Consider the following 20,388-nt stretch of genomic DNA (forward strand, 5'->3'; position numbering starts at 1 on the left):
GACGCAGAAATATAGAGATTTATCAATTTAATGTATAAAATTGAACTCATTGTCTTTCTCCCCAAAACCTCCCTTCTTCCTAATATATCATTTCTGTTCCAGTCTTCCAGGTTGTTACCATAGAACTGTTATTAACTCCTCACTACTTGTGCTTCCAATTTGCCAGATTTCAATCTTATCTCACCCATAGTCTCACTCCAAAACATCCAACATCCTTTAGCCTTTTCAGCCACTGCTAGGCTAGCCCTTTCTCCTTTGGCAAATTCTTCCTGGAGTTTTTGTTTTGAGGAAGAACTTAGACTGACAAGCCTTTGAATCTCTCAGGTTTCTGACTGCCTAAACTTTAAAACCATGTCCTTGTGTCATTACCTTTATCTTCACCCCTTACTCAGTCCGTACCTAAGATTAAGACTGACCAAGTCATATCAACAAGGACCATCATCTACCTCAAATAATTCTGGTTAAGCAATTCAAGAATTTTCCTCTCCTTCACAATAACCTTGTGACCACTGGGCCTGCAACTTGGGACTTTTCAGGTCTTTTGTAACGTTTCTGATACCACCAGATCTGGGAAGTCATACAGATGTCAATAACCCTTCTAGATAAGGAAACCTAACAGTTCATTGCTTGTTTAAGTTTCATTGATCCATCCTGGGATGCTGTTGATTAGCCCTACACTCTGAGTTGAAAGTTACTTAAATCAAATCTGTCCATTTAGAATATTAGCTATTAGCAGTTTCCCCAAAGACTCTGATGAAGTTCTTTCCTTTCAGTTTAACTACTTATTGTATTTAATTTCCAGTGTAACCAATTTTTAGTAAAAGAGATTGTCTGACTTTGTAGAAGCCCAAGTTGACAAATTCCCCAACAAACTTTACCTGTCTATTGTTGAGTTGAATAGGAGTAACACTCTATTTGAAGCCCTGAAGACTTTATTCTTCTTGTCCATTATTGACTTCATTTCCCATGTGTGTCTAGTGGACATATCTAAAGGAAATCAGATGTTTCCCACCACTCAGAATGCATGAAATCAGAATTTCAGAAGGATTTTTATATCACATTATTATTAAATTTAGATTTTTTGTTTTTGTTTTTTATTGTAGCAAGTTTTTATTTTTAATACACATTGTTTTATGAATAATGTTGGGAGAGAGAAATAAGAGCATGTTGGGAGAAAAAAATCAGAGCAAATTTAGATTTTAGAATTCAGAATCTAAACAAAATTTAGAGTTGGAAGAAAATTGAATAACCAAACCTAAATATGAAAGAAATCCCTACTATATCATATTTAATGATCATGTAGCCTCTCCTTCAAGGAGAAGGAACACTATTTTCTTGAGGCAACCTATTTGGACAGTTCTAATTACTAAAAAGATTGACATATCATCAAGCCTTATTTTACCTCTTTTTAACTGCCATCCATTATTCCTGTTTCTGTTCTCTGAAACAAATAGATTATGTCCCTTATAAGGCTTTTCTAGGCTAAACATAACTAGTTTCTTCAATCCACCCACATGTATCATGGACTCAAGATATTTCACAATTTTGGTTGCCTTATACTATATATTCTTCAGTTTATCAATATTTTCTTAAGCTATGGTCCCAGAATTGAAAATTATATTCTAGATGTGGTTCTCATTAGTACAGAGTTCAGAGGATCTCTTACTTTCTTCTGCCTGGAACCCAAACTTCTTTCAATACAGCCAAAAATCACATTTATTTTTTGTTTTGTTTTTTTGGCTACTATATCAACTTCTGACTTTATAGTCCAGAACTTTTTCAGATAAACTACTACAGTTGATTTTTTTTGAAGTTGAATTTTTGACCCAATTACATTGATTGCTACCAAAATTTTCATCTTATTAGATTCAACCCAATATCCTAAAATATCAAGATCTTTATGAAATTTGACTCTGTCAACCAGTACACTAAGTATCTCTTCTAGCTTTTTGCAATCTATAAATATGAGTATGCTACCAATTTGCCAAGATGCAATTAGATAAGGGTTGCTTCCCCGGATGATGGCTGAGGGCCACTGGAATAAAAGAAATGCTATTCCAAACTCTCTTGGGTGAAAGGTCCTGAGAATCTCCAACAGGATCTGGGAGGAGAGAGTGGTCAAGGTGGTGTTAGTGGTCTGACTTGCCTGGCACATGCAGTATCCTGTCTTCCTCAGGGCACTTTGCTCTTAAGCTGGTCTGTCAGCCCTACATATGGTAATTGGTTGGGATGGTTGGCCCCCTCTTACTGGATTTGCTTACCCATTTAGGGTTGGGCTAGAAGCAAGACTGATAGTCTGGGAAGCACTTCTAGTGCCAAGACTCGGGTACCATATAATTCCTTGTGGAAATTGTTCAGCAATTATTATTGCTGTTGCTGAAGATAGACCCCCTCTCCACAATAATTTGTGGTTGTGAAGGCTAGGCTGAGAGTAAATTTGGTGGTTTGGGGGTGGAGAGATCACTGCTATTCCAAAGACTCTTGGGCTCAAAGTCCTAGGCTGTCTCCATCAGGATCTTGGAGGAAGTTCTGGTCAGTGGCATTAATGATGATGGTCTGATCTGCTTGTCACATACTGATTGTCTCTTGGCACTCCTACAAGGTGCCTTGTTGCTTTAGCTAGACTAACTTACCTATCTTGTAAGTGGAGTTGAAGTTGATCTCACTCATTTATAATTTGCAGGCTCTCTTCTCTTCTCTTTTATGAAAATGCAAACAAAATATAACTTCAATTTAGATGATACCTCTTTTGTTTTGCACAATATTCCAAATATTACATGGACCAAGAAACTTGAATTCATCAAGGGCAACTAGATGTTCTATTACTACCTCCTTATTATCTTTGATCCAAGTCTGTTATTAGCCATTTTTGTTCTATCATTTTCAGTTCAAAGGTCATTCTTCTGGATTGGAGGGAAAATAGAAGCAAAGTAAGAATTAAACAGCTCTTTCTTCTCTCTCACAAGTTATCATCACCCCTATTGATGCAATTATAATTGCCCAAGAACAATGAAAGGAAGCAAAAAGATCAGCATGAGTTAAGTCATTTGTGTGGAACCCCAAAGCTTTGGTCTGATTAGATAATTCTCACTTTTCCCTACAAAGTTCTCATCAAAATCACAAAAAACAGTGCAGACGCATTTCCAGTTATTACCACAACTGAATCCTGAATCCAGCCATAGAATTATTGACCCTTAGAGTTAAAAGGGAACTCAGAAGTTATCAAGTGAAATCCCAATATAGAATGTGAATTATGTTTAGAGTATCCCTGAAACATGAAAAATTACTTGGCTAATGCTTGGCTAAGAAAAAGTCCTGAATTGAAGATCTTCAGGGAAGGAAAATTCACTAAATCCAAAATACCCCATTTCAACTTTTGACAGTTTTTAAAATGAGGAAGTATTTCTTTTAGATAGTCTTAAAATGTGCCAATTACCACAATAATAAAGGAAGAGTTGAGCTAGAGAATGGAAAGGAAGCAGCACTGATTAGAGTATCAGCCTCACTCCCATATTACTTACATAAAGGCAAAGGGAATCAAGACCTCCTCACTGGTGTTTCAAATTCTGATTAATGAACTCTTTATCCTTAACCCCTCCCCCACAAAAAGAGGGCATTTTGGTGGGCAGTGAATAGAATATTGGGACTGAGTTCAAATCCTGCCTCCAACAGCTACTATCTGTGTGATCCAGGACAAGTTACCTAACTTCTGTTTGCCTCAGTTTCCTCATCTGTAAAAAGAGAATAATAATAGTACCTTGTAGAGAACTCCCTGGAAGCTAGAAACTTCAGTAACTGATCAAGAGTGCATTTTAGCTTGAAATTCTGGCACAATTACCAGGGCATTGTGAACTTTAAATAAGATTGTGTCCCTAGAAACTAACAACATGCTTCAGAGAGTCAGACCATAGAAAACAGAAACCAGGGCTGGTTATATAACAATGTTTTTCATAGTTACATACTGTCTTAAAATATATAAACAACATGATTTCTCTCCTTAAGCAACTCTCTTGAATTAACTCCATCTCCTTATTTTCAACTGCCACTAGCCCATTTGTATTGTGTGGGCCACAAAGTCCCTACCTGCCAGAGTTGTGAAGATTAAATGAGATAATAATTGTAAAGTGTTTAGCACAGTGACTGGCACATAGCAGCCCCCTGTGTCAAGGTTATTGTTGCTGTTGTGACTCCTGGGCTGTGTCCCTCTGTGCCTTATGTTACCTAGTCTTCTGTGATCCCTGGAGAAGTTTCATGCACTGTGCCATGCTGAAAGCTGACCGAAGCCTTGGTCATAGGACACACAGAGGGGTTCGGAGATGGTGATCTGTCACAAGGTCCTCTTCAGAGCATCCTTCCCTCAGACAAGTATGTGTCAGAAGCTAAAGGTGATCAGAGATGATGGGACCCTTCCATTGCCTCCTATAACTCTACCCCTCTGATCCAAGTTAAGACACTGGATAGGAGCAAAATCTTTCTTTCATGTGACAACCCTTCAGCATGCTGAATTATCATTTCTTCCTTATGTCTTCCCTCTTAACTAAATATACCTAGTTTAGGTATATTTAGTTAAGAGGGAAGACGTAAGGAAGAAATGATAAAAATATTTTTTATTGAAGTTTTTTATTTTCAAATGCATGGATAATTTTTCAACATTGACCCTTACAAAACCTTATGTTCCAATTTCCCCCCTTCCTCCTACCCCCTCCCCTAAATGGCAAGTAATCCAATATATGTTATACATGTTAAAATATATGTTAAATCCAATATATACATACATATTTATACAATTATCTTGTTGCACAAAAAAATCAGATCAAAAAGGAAAAAAAGAGAGAGAAAAATTCAAGTAAACAACAAAAAGAGTGAAAATATTATGTTGTGAACCACATTCAATTCCCACAGTTCTCTCTCTGGATGCAGAGGGCTTTCTTCAATCCAAAATCATTGGAACTAGCATTGGAATCATCTCATTGTTGAAAAGAGCCACATCCATCAGAACTGATGTATACCTAGTTCCTTTAACTGTTCCTGACATAGTTTTATGTCTCTTAATCATCTTATTCACCTTCTTTTGGAAATCATATCAATATCCTTACGAAAACATATCAGTACTTCATTAGGAATAATATAGCATAGAACACAGATGATGTAGTTGTATTAGTAGTATTAATAGTACCACTGGTAAGAGGTGTAGTGGCAGTAGTAGTAGTGATGGTAGTAGTAGTAGTTGTTGTTATAGAAGTATTTCTGTAATACTTTAAGGTTTGCAAAGTTCCTTAAAATATTATCTGGGGCAGGTAGGTGCTGCAGTGGATAGAGCACCAGCCCTGCAGTCAGGAGCACCTGAGTTCAAATCTGGCCTCAGACACTCAACACTTCCTAGCTGTGTGTCCCTGGACAAGTTACTTAACCCCAATTACCTCAGCAGAAAAAAAAAATATATATATATATATATATATATATATATATACATATGATTTTATCCTCACAACAATCTGGTTCTATTATTACTTCAGTTTTACACATGAGGAAATTGAGGCAAACAAATTAAGTGGCTTGCCCAGAGCTACACAGCTGGTAAGTGTTTAAGTCCAGATTTGAAGTTATGTTTTCCTTATACCAGGTCCAATAACATCCATAACTCTGGTCGGCTGCCTGCTTTCACCTGCAGTATCCTGGAAGTCTCTAATTACTCCTATCTGGTTGGAATTAAGGGTGAGGAAAGCAGATTTGAAAAGAAAAATCATCTTATTGACAATTGATAATGAGAAAAGTCTCCATCAACTACTCCCTTTCATAGAGATAAAGATGTTTATGAAAGTATAAACACTACTACAGGAATATGGCCAAAGCCATTGGCACTCAAAAGTACAGATGATTGCCACAGGCATAGTTAAAACAACAGTCATAAAGTGGTAGATCAGGTCCCACATTAAGCAGCAAAGATAGTTGTCAGGGATGCTGGAGCAGAGTGAGGATGCTCAGGGGGACTTATAGCACATATAGCAACACAGATGGGGCATGTTCTCACAGATGCTGTTCCCTTCTACTGAAGAAAGTTGTCCTATGTTAGATTCTTTCATTCTTCCTCCAAAAACAAAAGAAAGGGGGAACCACAGGTAACCCTAGAGAACTTCTAAATTTAGTTCTCTATACCATTAATTTTAAAATTTTTGACAAAGATGCACTGACTCCTTTTATTAGACAGATATTTTAAAACATAAATCACAAGGGAAAAATAAAGCAAAGAATCATAGATCAATATCATCAAAAATAGTTTCAAAATATGTAAACAAAAAATTGTCAGACAATTGAAGAAATAATTTACTATTACCAAACTGGATTTATAGTAGCCAGAAATAAATCTTAACACCAAATAGTCATAATGTTAAGAAAATAATAAACATAATTAATTGCTATAAAACAAAGATATTGAAGACCATGAGATTGAGTCAATAGATATGAGGAAATTGTCTTTGACAGTGTACAAAACACTTTTTTCTGCTAAAAAAAAAAAAAAACAACCCTATAAGGATCAGGCAACTATATCTAAAACCAAATATCAAGCATCCTTTATAATGAGTATATAATAATGTAATTCCAAAATATACAGGAATAAAACAAGCTTGCATATTCTTACCACTATTATTTGATATAATTCTAGAAATGTAAGTAATAGCAATTACTAGAGAACAATTAAAAGAAATAAAGTTGGGCAAAAAGAGTACATGAAATGATTTGCATTTGAGGATGCTATGAAAGTAAAGAAATCATAGAGACTCAGTAAAGATACTGAAATAATATCTTCAACAAAATTGCAGGTTACATAAAGTATCCATAAATATAATTATGTTTCCATATAATAGTAAAATCTAAAAAATAAGTGTAATGAAAATTCTATTCCAAATAGCTTCAGAATACAAAATAAAAATTTCAAAATTAATCTATCAGAGCATGTGAAGGTCCCGGCTAGCTCCTCTAACTGGCTCAGAATAAGTCCTTGCCCCACGTTGGGCGCCAAAATTGTAATGTCCTGTCGTCTCTCAATTATAATCCTTCCCTGGGAGGAAGTTTCTTTTCTGTATAATCTTTCCCTCTGTGAGCAGGTTTCTTGGGAGGCTTCTGGAGCCTTCCCCTCCAGTCTTCTTCCATAAAAGCCAAGTGTAGCTATATTCTGCTACTAGTGATTTTGTTTGTCCTTGCTTAAACCTCCTTGACAGGGCAAATCATGGTAATTTTCTATATTCCTTGGCAAAAATGATGCAGAGTTGGTCCAAATAGAGAATTCAGTTCCTTTTTAGCTAGTATGTGAACTGGTGTCTGCCTCAATGGGGTTAGCCATGGGAAGGGGTTCACATGATGCTGGGAAACTGCCAGGACACTTCATTGGTATGTATTTAACTGTGACCAGTGAGAGGGGAAAAAAGAACACCTTATCATCTGACCTCAACTGATCAAATCACAATCAAAAAGCAAAGAAGGATGAATTGTGGCCTCAAACCAGGATAATAAAACTTAAATTTAAGAATGTATCTTTCAGGTTCCACCCTTTTCTAATTCTAGTGAGGGCACTCTAGAAAGAAAGAGAAATTCATCCACACTGACAAAGGACTTCTTTTTCTTGGCTAAGTATATCTCAAGTAAGTCATTTCTTAAATGGTCTGTTTTAAATAGACTTTTTTCATGTTTCCAGTCTATATTTGTATATTTAAGCTAATTTTAGTAAGGAATTTTTTTAGTGTCAAATGGCTATTTTTCATAGGAATTTATTTTAATATATACAAATTAAATGTTTATTTAGTATGTACTAGGTTAATAGTCTATAATAATAAATGATTTAGAAAAACTATTTTGCAATGCTCCAACTATGTCTGTAAATGTACTTAAAATTACCCAGAAATTCTATGGCTTGGTCAGGGCTTGAGATGAGGAATGAGAATATATAAAGCAAAGCCATCTCCTGGGATTATTTAACTCATAAACATAAAACTCTTATGATTTTTCCACATTATATTAGACTAATCTACACAATGGGAAACACATCTGGGAAGGAAGAATATGTATGATCATATCACCCTATGAAAACTAACCAAAATGTTTCTTTCAAAACTTTTGCCTTTTGTGCAATAAAGTGAAATGATTTTGTTTTTACAAATTAGATCACCTAGTAATGATCCATTCCAGATCTGACTGATAATCTTCCTGTGATAGTACTATAAAGAATAAACACACATGGCTCTAAATTTGGCTTGCCATTCATGACTGAGAATTATTATTCTTATTCACAGATCCTCTGGTGGAGATGGAATAGAAAAACAAGAAGGGAATTTGACCACCATTCCCCAATGATCAGTATATTTCCTGATACTTAAGCCAGCTTCTTTTTATTCCTTTGTTCATGGTGAAGGCAGAAAGGTCATCTGGAAAGCAAGATATAAAGAAGACTTGCAGAGGGTAATGTCCCAATTAAAAGATGCTATCTGACTTAAATTTTGAAATAGTATTTCTGAAAGTCTGAGGAATAGATTAGGCTTTTCATTGCCCACAGACTATTTGTAAAAGTGCAAGGTTCCAGCTGTGGTTATAAATTCCTAGCTTTTCAGGGAAAAGATACAATTCCAGTAACAATGCTATAAATATCCATATTTCTCTTTTGTGTTGTCAACTTTTGGTTCAATAGAATCACTGATATATATATATATATATATATGTATATATATATGTATGTATGTATATATATATATATTCACATATATGTGTGTGTGAGTGTATATGTATATAAATATTATATGTGTATATATATATATATATATATATATATATATATATATATATATATACACACACCCATGTACATACATATGTATATGTGAATATTCCTTTCCAGCATCCATATATCCATATATCCTTAGCTGCTCCAAGGGGCATACTTTCTCTCTTTAACTCTCCACATATATGTGTGTCTACATATATACATACATATATATATATATATATATATATACATATATAGTATCAAAATATCTGTTATACATTACACATATGTCTCTAGTATATAATCTCTATTTTAATATAAATATAATATGCTACATATATATTAGAAATATGAAATATTTATAATACTTATAGTATTTTATGTATATTATACATACTATAGTATAAATGCTATACATATATGTGTGTGTGTGTGTGTGTGTGTGTTTGTGTGTGCCAGATTTATATAAAGGAGAAGATAAGAGGTTGTAGAAAAGCTCATTAACAGTTATGAAGAAGGGACTTAATTTGAGAAGATTATGGGTCCTTTGACACCAGATGAAGGCAACTGACATAGCACAGGAAACATTTGGTGATTGGTTGAAATAATCAGTCATGTCCCTTGGGCTTATATTTTAAAAAGTAAGCCATGCAGCAAATGGAGAGTCAGTTCAGGCCAGCAATGAAAAAAGAACTTGACCCCTGAAAGATCATCACTCTTGGAGGAGAGGAGATAGCATTTCTCTCTCTTTCTCTCCTAGCTCTTATTGGTCATTTCATTTTGAAGCAGACTGCTCTACCAATAAATGATAATACATCCAGCAGAAATCAGAGACATACACAATTCACATAGACATGAGTATAGAAAGGTAATCATTTAAAGGAGGATTGTTGCTATCAAACAACATTATCAAAGAGGACCATGACATGAGGGAGGAGATGCCATAACATGCAAGTGAATTGGATTTAAATGAGAGAGTGATGTGCAAGGTCCCCTGTCTCACTTTCCCCTCCAGAACCACCTGGGTCCAATGGCCAGATATGGATCAGGATGACTGGAGATGGGAGACTTAGGCCTTTTTAAGCTAAGGTCTTCAACAGGTGTTTGACTGAGGCACCCATTCAGTGATTAAGGCTAGGAAGCAAATGAGGCAAAGAATCTCTTCTTTCACCCATTAAAAAAACAAAAACAAAAACAAACAAACAAAAAAACTAAACTAAATAAATGAATAATCAGCTAAATAAATAAATGGATCTGGGAGGGAAAATCCTCAAGATTTAGTAATTAAACTGTTTACCTCCCTAGATAAGAAAATATCTATAATTCTTGAGAAGTGTATCTGGTATTGGGACAATTAGAGGGGGCTTACACAGATGAAGGGTGTTGTTGTCAATGGACTCTGACGTGATGATATCAAAGAAAAATGCATTAAGGGATGAAAAAGGATTGTACTGGGAGAAGAGAAAGGGGAAGTATAATAGGATAAATTAGATTACATGAAGAGACACAAAAACCTATTACAATAGAGGGAAAGAAGGGAGGAAGATGAGCATTGTCTGAAGCTTAATTTCATCAGTTTTGGCTCAAAATATAAAAGTATGTACAGGGGAGAAAATAGGATGGAGGGAAATACAAAGCTGTGAATACACAATAACTGAATGTGAATGGGATGAACCCTCCCATAAAACAGAAGCAAATAGCAGAGTGGATTAAAAAACAGAATCCTACAATATGTTGTTTACAAGAAACACATTTGAAACAGAGAGATACATAAAGACTAAGGGTAAAAGGCTGGAGCAGAATTTATAATGCTTCAGCTGAAGCAAAAACAAAAAACAGGGGTAGCAATTCTGATCTAAGAAAAATCAAAAACAAAAATAGATGTAATTAAAAGAGATAGGGAGAATGAAGGACAAACAACAATTTCTGTGAATAAAGCTGGCCTGGAATTGGTCAGTTGGAAGACTCCTTCCTTTCTTCTCTCTGACCATATAGGGTATCATATCCTTACCTATGGATGCTCTTAAAACCATTTTTTTTTCTCTTTTTTCATCTCTTAACCCTTCCAAGATATCTTGGATTTTACTGGTTAGATTTCTTTCTTATGGACCAGGCTTAAACCAAAACCAATCTGATTCTACTTGGCCATCAAATAGGTCCTATAGGGCCAAGTCCCATTTGTTCATTGTTTGAATCCTGATTAACTCAGATTGAATGTAAATAGCATTATTTCTGCTTTGGTCAGAAATCCTGAAAATATTCCCCTCCCAGATTTATCTATCTATCTATCTATCTATCTATCTATCTATTTATTTATTTAGGATTAGGTTAAAGAGAAGGTTTTTTTACCTCAATTTTCTACCTAGCCTTGATCACTGAATGGGTGCAGCCTCAGTTAGACTGAGACTCAGAGTTGAAGACTTTAGCTTAAAAGGGCCAAGGTCTCCCATTTCATCCAAGGTCATCGCCAGTCATCTTAATCTATATCTTTAAAGGAGGAAAGAGCTTCCAGAATGGAGATTTCTGGTAGCAGAAAACAGCCAGCTCCAGACTCAAGAGAGAGCTGGCCCTGACACTAAAGAGTTGGGCCACAAAGAGCCACAAAGAAAGGTCTTCTAAACCCTGCATTTACCAAAGTTGTAAGTTGCTCATGTGTGTGGGTTTGTCCATTGATTATCTCATTCCCTTTAAAAGTAATTACCTTTCTCAGATGAAAATTATCAATCAGTCAATTAGAACTAAATGTGAACAAGGCCTGGATACTTTCCTGATTCAATCAAAGACTTTTAAATTAGGTCCAAAGACAACTTCAACAGAAAGTCTATTCCATTTGGATTATGGATCTGTTAGCATCTTGTGGGTTTATATAGAACAAAGAAACTTGTTCAGAACTCAAGAGAGTCTGATCGTAGAAAACACAAAGTTAGAATATCATGAACTGAACTAGGAAGATTCATCAGTACAAGGATAATTGATGAAAGGGAAAAGAGAACATAGACTGAGCTGTGAAGGAAAAAGATTGAGTAAACTATGGGCCTAACAAGCAAGTTAAGCAGAAAACTCAGACTTATGCCAATTATACCTACTTCCTCAAGGCCTAAGGGAAGTTCTAAGAAAATATCTGTTAATTCTCCCAATTTCTTTCCTGGTGTCTGTTTATTGATAAATACTGTCCTGTGCACTACTGCTTCTTCACACAACTGTTTGTGATAATCTCAATTTTGCATCAACCACAAAGAGGTCAGAGGTTCAACAATATTAATATTAATCAATAAATATTAATTAAAGCAAAGAGCCAAATCTTTGCCTACATGGTAGACATTGTCCTTGTGGGGAGTTCAGTATGATTATTATTTTATTTTTAACTTTAAATTTACTATAAACTCTCTAAAACGGAAGAAGAAACTGAATGGATCTAAGGTGTTTCTCTTTAATATCACATCTGCATTTCAAAGTTCTTAACCGATTCTGGTTTTTCCATCAGAAATACTTGAAAGTCTCTGTTCCATTTCAAATTTACCCATCTCCACAGGATTACATTCAGTTTACAGATTAAATTATTCTAGTTGTAAACTTATACATTTTGTCTTTTGAAATATTGTATTCTCATGTAAAATGTATGGGATTGCCTGTCATCGGGGGGAGGGAATAGAGGGAGGGGGGGATAATTTGGAAAAATGAATACAAGGGATAATATTATAAATATATATATATAATAAAAATTATTAATTAAAAAAAAAAAAAGAAATATTGTATTCTAAGATCACCTCCCATTTGTTGTTCAAACTGTCAGGTCCTGTGTGATCCTGACTTCGATTCTTTGGCAATCAAACTTTTTCTTCCAGGCTCCTTCCAATGTTTTCTCTTTGATGTAGAAGTTCTAGGTTTTGGCTATGACATTACTAGAACTGAATATTTTTAGATTTTTCCAGGAAGCAATCAATAGATTCTATCTTCATTTTGCAATCCAGGTCTAACAGATTTGGGCAATTTTCATTTGCATTTTCTTAAATATAGTGCTTAAGCCTTTTTTTTTTTTTTTTTTTTTGTCATGGCTTTGAAGGAGTCTAATTATCCTTAAATTAACTATATTTGACTTTTATCCAGTTGAGTTGTTTTTTATATCAGATACCTAATATTTTTCTATTTTTATTTTTATTTAGGTTTAAAAAGTTTATAAAATCAATTTTTTGATTTTATTCTGATATTTCTCATGCTCATGGAGTCATCGACATCTATTGGTCCATTCTAATTTTCAGAAAATCTGAGACCTGGTAAGATTTATCACTTTCTATTTCCAATAAAATGAGAGATTGATTAAAAATAGATTAAGGGATAAATAGATTTCTGCAATATGGTAAGATTTCCTTATGATTTTATATATATACAGATTTATATGTACATCTATATACATATGTCTACATACAGATTTATATGTACATCTATATACATATGTCTACATACAGATTTATATGTACATCTATATACATATGTCTACATACAGATTTATATGTATATTCATATACATATATCTCTATATCCATGTGTATATTCTTTGCAACATCACATTCTGAGTTAGAGTGAACATAAACCTCTGTAAGACATTTCAATCTTTTTGTATTTAAGTTGACAAAATTCAATAAATAATTTTATACATTCCTGTTGACCATTCTTATTTAAGATAGTCCACAGTGTCCATTTGTTCATTTTTAGACCAGATACTTGTACTTTAAACAACCAATTTTTTTGGTTCTTTAACTTGAAAAATAAAAAATTCATTTCAAAAAGATTATATTCATTTTAAAAATGTATTCTTGTATTCATTGCATTCTTGAAGAGTAAGAGCATATTAGTTAAAGGACCTAAAAACTGAAGGGAACATGAGAGTTTTTTTTTCCAAGTATTTAAAGGGCAGAAAGACTTTTAGAGAAAGACTCACTCTGTTTGACTTCAGAAAACAGAATTAAATGGATTTAGTAGAAGTTTTTTTTGTGGGGAGTAGAGAGGGTAGAAGTTTCAAATAGCAAAATGCAGGCTGGGAGTGAGAGACAACTTTCTAATAAGGAAACTTATCCACAAGTTAAATTGGATGCTTTAGGAGGTAATAAAATTTCTCCAATCTGAGGTACATAAAAGTTGGATGACCACTTGTCAGATAATATATATAATGGCAGGGAGCCGCTTCTTCCTACTCCTCATTCTGTATCTTTTTTTTTTTTTTTTTTTTTTTAAACAAAAAAAGATTATCTTTTTCTCATGGGCCTAAAATTGAGATACTCTCAAACCAATGGATCATTTAAGTAACAAATTGCCAATGTGCAAAATCTTAAGGGGTTCTATCTTTTGTCTATATGAAATGGTTGTCTCAGTGACTGCAAGTCACTGAGGACAAGAAGCAGTTAGAGATAAGGAGGACTACGGGAAGATACATCTATCTCAGTGGTTCTCAAACTTGTTCTCAGTATTTTTATACTACTAAAATTATTGAGAATCTGTCAGAAGAGTTTTTATTTATGTGGGTTAGATTTATAAATATTTGCCATATCAGAAATAAAAACTAATTTTGAATTTGTAAATCCTCTGAAACGGTTTCAGAGATGTGCAGTGTTGTCTGGACCACACTTTGAGAACCACTGCTTTATCCCAAAGGTGTTTTCTCCAAATTTGTTCATTGTGCAAAAATAGATACAAAAACTCCAGCTTTAGTTGCTGTTCTGGAATTTGCTCTCCATGTTAACAATCACTTTTTCCCTTACTTTGACCTTTCAACTCATAATAAATTAATGATGGTGTTGCTTTTTTTAAAGCAGGGAAAAACACTACATGCAATTGGAAGAATATATGAGTCAGGAGATGTGTTGAATTTAACTGCTTTCTTTCCTGCAGTCATTAACACTCCTAGAGTTCTCTGCCATAAGATCCAATCTATGCCCTAATATGGATATTTGTTTTTTGTTTTTTTTCAGACTTAACAGAATTAAAGATCCTTTCTTGGACTCTTTTACTGTCTGAGATCATTGTCAGGTTCAGAATCCATCATCCAACTAAGTTTCTTTGCCTGGCATTCTATCAGTCCTTCTCTGGGGATATGTAAAGCATTCCACTGGTTTCTCAATTTGCAATACCCAAAGGCTTGTTTAGGTCCTTTGATCTGTCTCCAAGAAGCACTGACATAATTTGCTGACTGTATAAAATACTGAGTTGGCAGTTAAAATAGCTTCCCTAATCTAACTTAAATTATCCTATTTGGATACCAGTTAGCTATTTTTAGCATGGCAAAGCTATCTACATCACCTGAGAAATAGTTACACAATAGTAATCCACAACAGATAAGATATACTTACCTCCTCCAGATATGGAGTTAGTGAATCAGGATTTGAACTCCTGTTTCTGCTGTATGTTTCTACTTGGAGAAGTCATTATCAGGGCCTAAGAAACTGAACCTCATCTGTACAATGAAAGCATTCAATTAGATGACTTATAAAGTCCCTTCCAGCTCAAATTCTCTGGTTCTAATTTTTTAGGTGCTTATATCACCATTCCTAATCTTTTCCTTTTCCTTTTTCTTTTCTTTTCTTTTCTTTTTTTTTTTTTTTTTCTTTTTTTTTTTTTTAATCTGTGGTATATTTAAGAAGGCAGCTAGGTGATATAGTGGATAGAAAGCTGGCCCTGGAATCAGGAAGACCAAAGTTCAAATCTAGCTTCAGATACTTAATAACTGTGTGACCTGGGCAAGTTACTTAATACATTTGCCTCAGTTCCCTCATCTGTAAAATGAGCTGGAGAAGGAAATGGCAAACCATTACAGTATCTTTGCCAAGAAAACCCCAAATGAGTCACATAAAGTTGAATATAAATGAACAAAAACAAACATTTAAATGAATTTCAACTTATCACTATTTTTTAAAGATATAACTAGTGTAGTCAAGAGAAGACTGGCCTTTCAGTTAAGATTCAAGTTCTGTCCTTGGCATATACTAACTACATGACCCTAGACAATTCAAATTAATTTGTCTAAGATCCAGGGAACTCTTAAGTTACAGCATTGCCATCTGAATGGGATTCCCATAGTAAAAGTTTCATATATCTATGAAATCAAAGAAGAATAAAAGATAAGGAAGAAGAAAGTAGCAAAGACCAAGAGATTAAATTCCTAAAAACTAAATATAGTATTAAAAATAGGATATATAAAGCTGAATAATATTCTGCCCTCATATTTTATAATCTTAAATTTAATTCAGTAGCATTAACAACTATATATCATCATGTCATTAAGAATTTAAAGGAGATTGACATTTTTTCAATCTCTATATGATCCTTATTTCTGTCTCTGGGAGCACTAAACTATTACTTTCCCACATCCTTTAGTTCCCAAATGAATCACACAGAGGATGCCTTTTTAATCCTATCTAAACTATAGTAGGGAAGAATGAATTGGGAGTAACTAAGTTCATTTCTCCTGCTTGGAGAAGAGCTTTTCTAGATCTTTTCTAGGATGTAAATTTTGGCCTAAGATAAACTGACATCTATGGAAATAGAAATTAAGTCAGGTTCCTAACAATATTTCAGAATTTGAAGAAAGAAATACTCAGGAAGTAAAATTTTAGAATATTGAATTTTAATATAACAGAATTAGGTTTTAGATTCACTATGTAATAGGGGATAAAGGTCATTTACCAACCAAGCTGTTGTTACTAGCAATTTTGGAATTGAAGAAAAAGAGCTGGGGTAAACAGGAGAGAAAGAAGGATGAGTTGAGCCCAACAAAATTTGTAGTCTTGAAAGCCCAAGGCTTTGACCCAAAGCTTCTTAAAGGTTTTGGGTTCATACCAACCAAGTTCAATCCTGGAGGGCTGAGCCAGATCTTATCACTGTAATTCCCTGGACTTTTTATTCCAAGGAAATCTCCAAAATTATACTGGGCTTTAGATTTCCCTCAAATGTGGAAAGCAAGGTCCCCAAATCCCACAGTCGCATTCAGTGTACCACAAAGGTATTAGGCATGGGTCAGTCTTTATTTCATCCCCTCAGAAAATGCATAAAATACAAATGACACATAGAAGACTAACCAGATACAGAAAAATATATAAAACAATCAAATAATCTATCAGACTTCTTCCTACGTGAAAGACATATACTTTTGGCAAATGCTGGACAACCAATCCCTTTCCTAAGGACTTGTACTGACCAAATAATTCATGGAAATTGAAGATTTAGGAAACTCCAGATATCTGGCCCCACTAAGACATGACTTTAGTTCTACAACTGCAGGGCAGAATTCTCTTGGCAATTGAATTGCTTTCTAAGTGCATTGCCGAAGAAATCCCACTGTATAAGCCTCTTCTTTAACTCTTAAAATTATAAATTCTCTAACTCTAGCTGACCGACTAACAACTCCCAAAGCCAATGCTATCCAGGAAATCTTTCTCTCTGGCCTGAGAACTAGATTCTGGGATTGTGCTGTTTTGTTATTATTCAATTGTCTTAAATCATGTCCAAACTCTTCATAATCCCATTTGGGGTTTTCTTGCCATTTCTTTTTTTGGTTCATTTGACAGATGGGGAAAGTGAGGTAGCCAGAATTAATGCATTGCCCAGAGCCACATAGCTACAAGTGACTGAGGCCAGATTTGTGCTCAGGAAGATGTCTTCCCAACTCCAGGCCTGCCAATCTAGCCACCTGTCTGTCTGATCATGTTGCACAGAGAATTCAAAATCTCCCCATTTCTATACCAAAGGTATTGGTTCAAGAACATTATACTTGAACCCATCTTTCAGACAGCATGTAAGCCCATGCTTACTCCTGCTATTGACTCCTGCCATAAATCTCCAATTCTTGATCTGATAAAGCAGGGGAGCAGAAAGGAGAATCTTCTTGCCAGAATGAATATCCCCTTCTGCTGTGCTTCAATCTAAAAGTCCAAGAGAAAGAAACACAGAAAAGTGTGACTAGCTTTCTTTTATAGAAAGAAGGAGCAAGGGACATTTTCAATATGAGTCTATGCTCCTGACTCTCACTTAAAAATCCTCTTAAAATCAGTGACTGAAAACCACTCAAAGGAGTTGTTTCTCCACTCTGCAAAGTGCCAGAACACATAGGTAACTCCTTGGAAAGTTTATGCTCTGTAATTCATCACTGACTTGAGGAACTTATCAAATTAACCCCTATCACAAAATTATGAAAGGAGTCAATCAACAAGCATTTATAAAGCACTACTATGTGCTAGTAATACAAAAACAAATATCCTTGCTGATATATTCTATTAAGGAAGACTAAATTGTAAAATATGTATAAATAAGCATATGCTGAAAATAGAAAATAATGTAATCAGGGGCTAATGTGTAAAAAAAAAAAAAGGAGAGACTATTGAGCTAATTTCTAAGAGAATCTTGATGAAACATGAGGAAGTACATTGGACTGTAGAACATACATGGACATTGCAAAAATGGTTCTTATTGAATAACCAAGTGTTGAAGAAGAAGTTCACTAATTGAGTGAAAAGGCATTTTAAAAGGCCTATTCCTCCTTAGTTTCACTCAATGAGGCCTGCCTAGGGTCTTTCTTTCCTCATGTGGCTCAGGAAACAGACTTCAGTCCTCAGCCTTTTCATTTGTTATTATTCTTCTAAATAAAATGAGAAGAATACAACCTTGGAAGTTTCAAACTGTCAGAAGAGTAAGCTCTAGTATCTGAACATCAGTATATTGACTCTGATGAGTAATCAGACTAATTCTCAGTAAACAAAGAAATGTCTATACATTTTTTTCATACTCTTTGAAATAAATACCCCTTTGTAAAAGTAACCCAATGTCAAGTGGTTAATTGAAATAGGGGCACTAGAATCTAAAATCTAACAAAGGGGAAAACACAGCCAGTGGAGACTTGAGCTGATGACAATAGAAAAGAGATATCCTCATCCTTTTAGAGTGCTCTAGCACTCTGAGAGGCAAATATACTAAGCCTGGCTCTGAGAGACAACCAAAGCATACTCTCCATAATAAGAGGTAATTTTTGGAGAGAATATAGAAATTTTTAGGAGGAGGTAAAGGTAACTGGAAGTCTTTGTAGAAAAGATGACATTTGAACTGAATCTTATCAGAAACAAAGAATTCTAGCACGTGGAGTTGAATTAATGCATTCTAGGCATGAGGAATAATTAGTGCAAAGGAACAGAAATGAGAGAATAAGTGTTGTGTGTGAGGAAAAGCTAGAAAGTCACTATGAATGGACCATAAAGTATGAGAACTGAAATTATATCTAAGTAGACTGGAAAGCTAGGTTAAGACTAGGCTGTGAAGGGCTTTATATGCCAAACAAAGAACTTTATATTTTATCCTAGAGGCAATAGGAGTTTACTGAGAATCACTGGAGTTTATTGAGAAAGGGAGTGACATGGTCAGACCTGTATCTTAGGAAAATTACTTTGGCAGCTCCTATAGACCTTGACCATGCTCAGCTACTTCTACTAAGTCCTGATTACTGCACATAGAATTATAATGAATAAGTACACCAAGGGAGTGCATAATAAGAATTTAAGTAGGTGGAAGCTGGGAAACAAGATTGAAGCAGGGGTGAAAGTCTAGAAAAACAAGCTTATAAAATAGGGGAGAGAGAGAGAGAGTCTAGAGGATACATAAATCCAAGTCACAGGCAGGGAAATATTAAAATAGTTCAGGTAAGATGTGATGACAGCCTGAATTAGGAGGGTAACCTTTTGAGGAGAGAGAAAGAAAAGTGATAAGATTATTGTCTACCAGAATTCCCCCCTCTCCCACCCATATGCCTTAGGCTAATTTGGAGTGAGGGGGAATTCCCTCCCTGAGAGTTACCAATCTTTCTTCTCCCCATATTACCAAAATCCAAGCATTTTGCCAATTTAAGAAAAATCATCTTTTTACCAATTAAAAGAATCACCTTCATACAGAGACTTCTTTATGCAAATGCAAAACTTTTCAAGAGCTCCATATTGCCTTCTGCGTAAATTCTAAATTTCTTTGTTGGCATTTAAGAATTACATGGCACAGTTCCCCACACCTTTGACCTTTCCATACTATCTCAAACAATTTTTTTCTTATTTTTTAATCTCATCCTATTCTGCTCCAAACTTTGTACTCTTGCCAAACTGGGCCCTTTTTCTATCCCTCATACACACCCTTGTATACTATGAACCAAGAGTAAGAAACAAGAAATCCTCTCCTTTGTACACATGTGACTGATCAAAGAGAATGCCTACTTTGGGCAGTTGCCATGGCAGCAGAGAAACAAGGAGACCACAGGCAAAAAGGAGAAGCCACACCTCCCCTGGAAGGGAGAACATGCAAGGCAGGCAGTTATTAGAGAGAACAATAACATGTACCAACATGGCAAAAGAGGGAGAACAGCAGTAACTTGGATTACATCTTCTTCCCACAGAATTATAGAATTGCAGGATTTCAGAGAGAGAAGGGAGCTAAGAAGTTACCTATTTTAAACCATACTGGAACAAGAATTTACTACCTACCCTGTTCTTTAAAATCACCACTAATGAACAAATAGCATCTTATAAGGAAACCTATTCATTCCACTTTTGGACACTCAAATTGCTAGATAAATTAGAATTCATTGGTAGAAGTGCTTGAGTGCCAGGAGCCAT

General features: G+C 34.9%; 1 long non-coding RNA gene across 1 annotated transcript in view; it reads right to left on the reverse strand.

Moving 5' to 3' along the window:
* Positions 1-3,847, reverse strand: part of LOC141543285 (uncharacterized) — a 184,907-nt gene extending 181,060 nt beyond the window's left edge. Inside the window, exons 1-2 of the long non-coding RNA XR_012482401.1 lie at positions 3,758-3,847; positions 879-987 (exon numbers count right to left, since the gene is read on the reverse strand). This is a non-coding gene — a long non-coding RNA (uncharacterized LOC141543285). The remainder of the gene's footprint in view (positions 1-878; positions 988-3,757) is intronic.
* Positions 3,848-20,388: the final 16,541 nt, after the last annotated feature.

Source organism: Sminthopsis crassicaudata, chromosome 5 (genome assembly GCF_048593235.1).
Source record: "Sminthopsis crassicaudata isolate SCR6 chromosome 5, ASM4859323v1, whole genome shotgun sequence".
Classification (NCBI taxonomy): domain Eukaryota; kingdom Metazoa; phylum Chordata; class Mammalia; order Dasyuromorphia; family Dasyuridae; genus Sminthopsis; species Sminthopsis crassicaudata.